This window comes from Jaculus jaculus, chromosome 5 (assembly GCF_020740685.1).
Source record: "Jaculus jaculus isolate mJacJac1 chromosome 5, mJacJac1.mat.Y.cur, whole genome shotgun sequence".
Classification (NCBI taxonomy): Eukaryota; Metazoa; Chordata; class Mammalia; order Rodentia; family Dipodidae; genus Jaculus; species Jaculus jaculus.
The window spans coordinates 166685817-166693031 of record NC_059106.1 but is presented as its reverse complement, the minus strand read 5'-3'; the positions used below and the strand labels follow the sequence as shown (position 1 = coordinate 166693031).

At 50.9% G+C, this 7215-nt stretch overlaps 1 non-coding gene across 1 annotated transcript; it reads left to right on the top strand.

Moving 5' to 3' along the window:
• The first annotated feature begins 4255 nt into the window (after nucleotides 1-4255).
• On the top strand, nucleotides 4256-4368 carry LOC123461050. The gene has a single exon (XR_006637369.1). It is a non-coding gene; the product is annotated as a U5 spliceosomal RNA (small nuclear RNA).
• Nucleotides 4369-7215: the final 2847 nt, after the last annotated feature.

Here is a 7215-nt window from a genome sequence, read left to right as displayed (position 1 = left end):
TGGGTCTGAGCGTCCCCAAGAAACAGTGGACAGTAGTATCACAGTGGTCAGGAGCCAGATGCCTCCCAGGGACAGGCAAAGGCCGTCACCCCCTGCTGTCCCACAGCACGCGTGAGCTCCACTCAAGGTGATCTCTGAGGGCAGCGGCGATGCCATAATGTGTCCAGCCCCCCTTCCCAGAAAGGAGGGGAGGTCCCTGCCAGGCTGGCTGCCATGCACAGTGGCAAGTGCCCAGCTCCACGGGTGGCCTGCTGTCTTAATGACTGGCATGTGGCCGCTCGGCAGCCAGGCTTCTGGCTGCCAGTACAGAGCCGGAGAACAAAACAGGCCATTAAAGCTCAGCGAGGAAGCTTCTGCCGCAGCCGGTGGGGGAGCTGGACCGTTTGGAGGCGGCCGTACTTGGGGAAGCCAGGTCCTTGCGGCAGATGCCTGGGACTAAACATCTGTGACCTCGGTGGCCAGAGAGACTGGCCTGTCACAATAGGCCAAGAGGTCACAGCCAGAAAAGAAATCAGACAACATGGTTGATCATCAAGACCTCTCTCCGTCAGTAGAGTGGGAAGATCATCCACATATAGCTCTTCCCTGTTCCTCCATCACTCACCCATTCACCCACTCATTCATTCACTCATTCATTCACTCATTCATTCTCCTGCTCACTCATCGACTTACTCCATTCATTCACTCATTTTTCTCCTACTCATTCATCAACTACCTCCATTCACTCATGAAGCCTTCAGTCAGTGTTTACTATGTGCTAGGCTCAGTCTGTATTCCTGGAGACACCTCAGAGAACAGCCACAGCCCCTTCACCAGCTACTGGAAAACCAGCCAGCCCCAGGAGCAGGCTGGAGTTGCCACTGGCAAAGAGGACAGTGGCTGAGAGAAATGACGGTGAGAGGGGACAGCATAAATGGCTCTGTACCAGGGAGGGGACATCAGGGGCAATGGAGAGTGTGGCCAGCATTGAGAGGAGGTTGCTGGTCATAGCTCTGGAGGCCAAAGTCCGAATCTGAGGCGTCAGTGGATCTGGGGTAGAGACTCTGGTCCAGTCTTCCCCGTGTGCAGTTGCCCCTGTCTTCTATGCATAGCTGTCCTCCCCCGTGTTTTCACGCAGTCTTCTCTCCACAGGTCCAAATGCTCACTCTGGTAAGGATGCCAGGCCTATCGGCCTCTCTGAGAAGCCCTGTGTCTCACAAAGGCCGTACTCCCAGTAACTGGAGTTGGGACTCCAACATCATCTGGAGAGACACCATCCAAGAAGACTAGAAGACTCCAAGGCCAGCTGTGGGCATGGCTGCAGGATGGACCACTGGCTGTGGCTGTCCCAGCTCGACACCTGCTTGTCTTGAAACCACAGCCACACGCAAAGCTGCATCCAGTCTGCCCGCTAGCCAAGTACCCGTCCGGTCTTCTCTGCCGAGGCTCACACTTCTGAGCTGATCGGAGTGGTCACGTCACCCTACCCAGTATGTGTGACTTCGCTCCCCTCCGCACACAGCCAACGCAGCCCTCACACGTGCCGGTGGAGAGCAGTGGCGAGTCTTCCTGCCTGCCTCTCGCTGTGGACTCTTTGCACAGATGAAACCGCATCCCTGGGCCATGCTCCCTGGACCTGCTTTGTGGTTTTAATACATATATTGGTTCCTTTGAAGCACAGCCACGGAGCTCGCTGTGTGTGCATCCTTTTGTCTGTGAGTGCCCTAATTACTCAATATTTTGGAAGCGCCTGAAAAATTGAATCTATAATTCCTGGGGCCTAGCATCAGAAGAGCTTATCATAACAGCTGGGCCCTTCCCAAGGCTCAGACACCAGCCCTGGGAGACGCCAAAAGGCTCTGCTCCATCAAGAAGGGCCCTGCTGCCTCCACCAGCCCTCACAGCACCTCAAGATGTCTGTCCACCAGTGAGGGGATGCAGCTTAAGCTGCAGGCCAGACCACCAAGTCACACGCCAGGCCCCGGGCAGAGGAAGGGCAGCGTCCCCTCACTGTGTGCGCAGAGAGGGCCTGGAGGGGCGGGGGAAGGAGGCCAGGCGCAAACCGAGCCAGCGGCAAGCTCCGGCCACAGAGACCAGCCAAGGGTCATGTTCCGCCCCGCCATTCCTTGCTGCCATCCTCCTGGGCCATGTGTCTGTCCCGCATGGATTGCTCAATGTCCACGCATTGAAGCTTGATGGAGCCGTGAGAATGGGCATGGGTTGCAGTGAAGACCCAGTGGAGATGCCAGGACTAAGGGACGGCTGTCCAGGAGAGCTGCCTGGCAAGATGGGCTACAAGCAGCCCAGCTGGAAGGGCAGAATCAGAACCCCAGTGTCTTTGTCACTGGGTACATACAGTTGAACTTGGAGCTGCAGAATTGGATGTTTGCCATGTTTGTTTTAAATATTGCATGAGCCGGGCATGGTGGCGCACGCCTTTAATCCCAGCACTCGGGAGGCAGAGGTAGGAGGATCGCCTTGAGTTCAAGGCCACCCTGAGACTACAGAGTTAATTCCAGGTCAGCCTAGACCAGAGCGAGACCCTACCCCGAAAAACCAAAAAAAATAAAAAATAATAAATAAATAAATAAATAAATATTGCGTGGGTTCTATCTTTTCTCGCTATGCCCAGTGCCATCTTTTGCAGTTGTTGATTCTGAGCCACTATGTTCTTTTGGTTTTATAGTTCACAGTTATGAGACCTTAGACTATGGGGGTGTTTCAACGGTGCTGGGATTGATAAAAACTATGAAGACTTTTAAGTTGGACTGAATGCATTGCATTTGACACCGTGGATGGTCATGAGTTTATGGGGGTCAGGGGCAGGACGAGTTGGTTTGACTCAGATGTTCCCATAAACTCATGTGCTCTAAATGCTAGGTCCCCTGCTGACGGCATGTGGGAATTGCAGCTTTGCTGGAGGAGGTTTGCCATTGGGGCAGAGTTATGGGTGAACCCTTTGCCAGTGTTTGGCTCACTCTCATGCTACGATGTTCTACGTGCTGTGGCAGAGATGATGTCCAGCCTCTGCTCACGCCGTCCTTTCCCCTGCCATCATGGACTTCCCCTCGAGACTGCAAGCCAAAATAAACTCTTCCCTCTCATAAGATGGTTTTGGTCAGGTGTTTCATCCCAGCAACAAGAAGGTAACTACAGGGGCTGGAGAGATGGCTTAGAGGTTAAGCGCTTGCCTGTGACGCCTATGGACCCCAGTTCGAGGCTTTATTCCCCAGGACCCACGTTAGCCAGATGCACAAGGGGGCGCACGCATCTGGAATTCATCTGCAGTGGCTGGAGGCCCTGGTGCGCACATTCTCACTCTCTCTGTCTGTCTCTTTCTCTCTCTCTCTGCCTACTTCTCTCAAATAAATAAACTTCTTTAAAGTTCTTTAAAAAAATTTTTTTAAAAAAGAAGGTAACTACAACAGTGGAGAATGTCAAAATGGGAGCATGCCACTAAGTCAGTCTGCACCCCAGATCCTTAGGACAACCACAAGTGTGCATATACAAAGGCAGTTTGTTACCCCAATATTCCTGGCATCTTTTCCTGTTAGTTAGTAATAATAACCCCAACCTTAATCTGGATATTACACATAAAAACTGTACTTCTCACCCTGTATCATGACTCAGTGAGGAATGTTCTGCAGGCTGGAATGCAGAGACGATGACAGTTGCTCAAGCAGATTTCTGGCCACCCGGCAGGAATATAAAGTGTCTAGCAGTAGTGAGTAAGAAATCTGAATGCTAACCTGTATCTAATCATGTTGTCATATAGACCCCAAATTTTAGCTGGGTGTATTCTCCATTTTCTCTTATAAACTAAGTATAGCCATTTGCTTTAATTCTGGTAAAACAAAATAAATAAATAAACAAATAACACCAAGTGCCATGTTCAGCCTCCAGAAGTCATATAGAAAGGGTGGTACCACACTCTCCACTGTGAACTGCATTGTATCCCTGACACTGAGTTCACTTTGGGGGCCATCTTAGAAGATAATTAGGGTAGATGGGACAGAAGGATGGGGCCCTCATGGTGATGTCTGTGCCCTTGAAAGTGGAAGAGACTAGTTCTTGTGAAGACCCACAGGAGGGAGGCAGCCATCCACAGTCAAAAGAGGGTCCCAAAGCTGGGCCACTCAGCTCTAGAGCTTTGGACCTCAGCCTCTGGAACTATGAGGGAGCTGCTGAGCCCCTCTGTCCACTGTGCGGTGGAGACCCTGCATCCACAGGCCACGGAGCGACGCTTGTCTGTCATAGGCTCAAAGCAACAATGTTGATATTCTGGTTTCTCTTCAGATCAAATAAATCTTTCGCCTTTTACTAAAGATTTCCATGGAAGCAGTTTTGAGTTGTAACCTAATTTTTTGAGGCCTTGTGTTGGGCAAGGCTAATAATGCTGTTTGAAAGTAAGATTTGTGGGTGCTTAGCAAGGGATGGAAGGGTGGTAGGGGGCTAGAGAGATGGGTTAGCAATTAAGGAGCTTTCTTGGTGAAGCCAAAGACCCAAATCCCATTCCCCAGGTCCCATATAAGCCAAATTTTAAAAAGCTAGATTAAAAAAAATTTTTTTCTTTCAAAGCAACAATGTCAATATATCGCTATCAGAAAGGGATGGAGCCATAAAACACTGGATGCCACAGAGGACAGACAGGCTGATTTTAAGAAGAAACAGAAGGCATGGCCAAGGGCTTGGACAGGTTGCCAGGTGAGAGGGACACGCAGCCCACACAAGGCAGGGTTCTGACGTTTGCCATCTCTGCCCTGTTCAGCAATGTTCTTCAAATTCTAAATACAAAACAGTTCCTGGTATTTGGATTGGGAAAAGCAATTTCCTGACAGCAGTAAAAAACTGAACCAAAAAGATGATTCCAGCACCAGAGGGCCTAAGAGAAGGCTGTGGAACTTACAATGGAGTCCTCAGAGTCCACACCAATCAAAGCCGCGCCTCTGTCTGCAGAGTGCTCTGGACATCTCGGAGCAGGCGGGTGGGGGGCGGGGGGACTAAGTCAGGGTCCAGGCCTCGTGACCCTCCTATAGCCTGCTGGCTTCTTTCATGGGCCGGGAAGAACTGGGTTGCTTCTCCCTGAGATCGGGGTGGCGGAGGGGGGCTTGTCAGACCTGCAGGTTTGGTGACCCCAGCAGGACCTCAAGCCACTACCTTCACTCACCCTGCCTGGTGTTTCAAGAACCTGGGCAGAGCTTCTTCTGGCATCCCCTAGGCACCCGAAGAGACGGGACTGAGGTGCTTGGCCATCACACAGCCACAGTCTAAGAGACATCGTATTCCCCGCCCGAGCGGACTCTGAGGCTCCGGCCAGCGAGAGCATCTTAGGGGCTAAAATAGGCCGTGTGAGTCCCATGAAGGCAGTGGAAGTTCTAAGGAGCTGGGATAGGCAGAATCAGAGCAGGTGAAGAGGCAGGTGGGTCCTCCATGGATGCGGGACTGGGGAGGAGCAAGGCCTAAGGTTCCTGCAGGTGGCCACTGCCCCTGGGCAGCAGGTGGTGAAGACAGTTGAGGGATGACAGGGTTCCAGAAGCAAAAGTAGGGAATGCGGGCTGGAGGGATGGCTTAGCGGTTAAGGCATTTGCCTGCAAAGCCAAATGACCCTGGTTCAATTCCCCAGGACCCACGTTAGCCAGATGCACAAGGGGGCACACACGTCTGGAGTTCATTTGCAGTGGCTGGAGGCCCTGGTGCACCCATTCTCTCTCTCTCTCTCTCTCTCTCTCTCTCTCTCTCTCTCTCTCTCTCTTCCCTGCTTTCTCTGTCAAATAAATAAATAAAAATAAAATATTCTTTTAAAGTAGGGAATGCAGTGGTCTTGATCCTATGTTTGCAATAAGGAATTCCCTCTCTAGATCTGTTTGTCCTCAAACACTATCTGAGTCCTTTCCTAGAAAAGACAACTGTCCCCTCCTCAGAAGGCTACACCCTTCCTTGAAAGATTGAGATTCTACAGAAGTTTGCCCCTTCCCCAAAATCTTGACATAGAGCTCATCCTGATTGGATGCCTGATTTCTATGAATGGACCCCAGAAATCTCCTCAAGAGATTTCTATTGGTCTTTCCCTGTCCCTTCCCTGGGGTAGGAATTCCTCTGGATTTGGGAACTTTCTTGCTTTTTCCTTCTTGCCTCAACTCGCCCTAAAATAAATCTTTCATAATTTACCCTTCTCTGTGTCTGTGTTTCTCAATTCTTTGTGTGTATGTGTGTATGTGTGTAGGTGTGTGTGATTTTCGGAGGTAGGGTCTCGCTCTAGCCCAAGCTGACCTGGAATTCACTATGTAGTCTCAGGGTGGCCTCGAACTCACAGAGATCCTCCCAAGTGCCAAGATTAAAAACATGAGCCACCATGCCTGGCTTTTTGTTTCTCAATTCTTTGCTAAAAGTGGATAAGAACTCAAGACTTGAGAGAGTCACTGGCCTGGGGTGGGGGAGGTAAAGCCCAGAGCCTCTCTTCTCCCTAACACAAAGCTGAGCCAACGTCCTGGGGTCTAGTTGGCTCAGGCTATGGACTAGTGATACACAAAGCCTGTGGTCTCAGGACACAGACAGGGCTTAAACGAAACAGGAGGGTAGAGGATGGAAGAAGGAAGGCTGAGAAGGGGCAGGAAAGCCTGTGCTCAGAGCAAATGGGAAGCAGACTGAAGGATACCGGAAGGAGCAGTTATACCCCAGGAAAATCCCTTCAGTGTACAGAAAGGCCTGATGACTCAAAAAACTTACATAGAACAATTTGCATTTTAATGACCCAGGCTGTGGGGACCCATTAAGAATGTGGGGCCCTTGGATAAGGGAACTGGGGGTGGGGGTGAAGAGGGGACCAGAAAGGAATGGACTATACCTGGAACAACCCTTTGGGAGCAAGGTGGGCACAGCTCATCTGCTCAAGGTGTGTGTGTGTGTGTGTGTGTGTGTGTGTGTGTGTGTGTGTTGTGTAGCTGGGAGAGGTCAGCTAAAATAATAACTGAGGGCTGGAGAGATGTCTCAGCAGGTAAGAGACTTGCTGGATGAGAATGAGGACCTGGATTCAGATACCCAGCACCCATGTAAAGTTTTTTTTTTTTCATTATGTATTTGCAGGAAGATGGGGGGAAGAAGAGGAGAGAGAATGGGGGTACCAGGGCCTTTTGCTGTTGCAAATGAACTCCAGCCACATGCATCACATCTGGCTTTACGTGGGTACTGGGAAATCGAACCTGGGCCACCAGGCTTTGCAAGCCGCCTGGGCCTGAG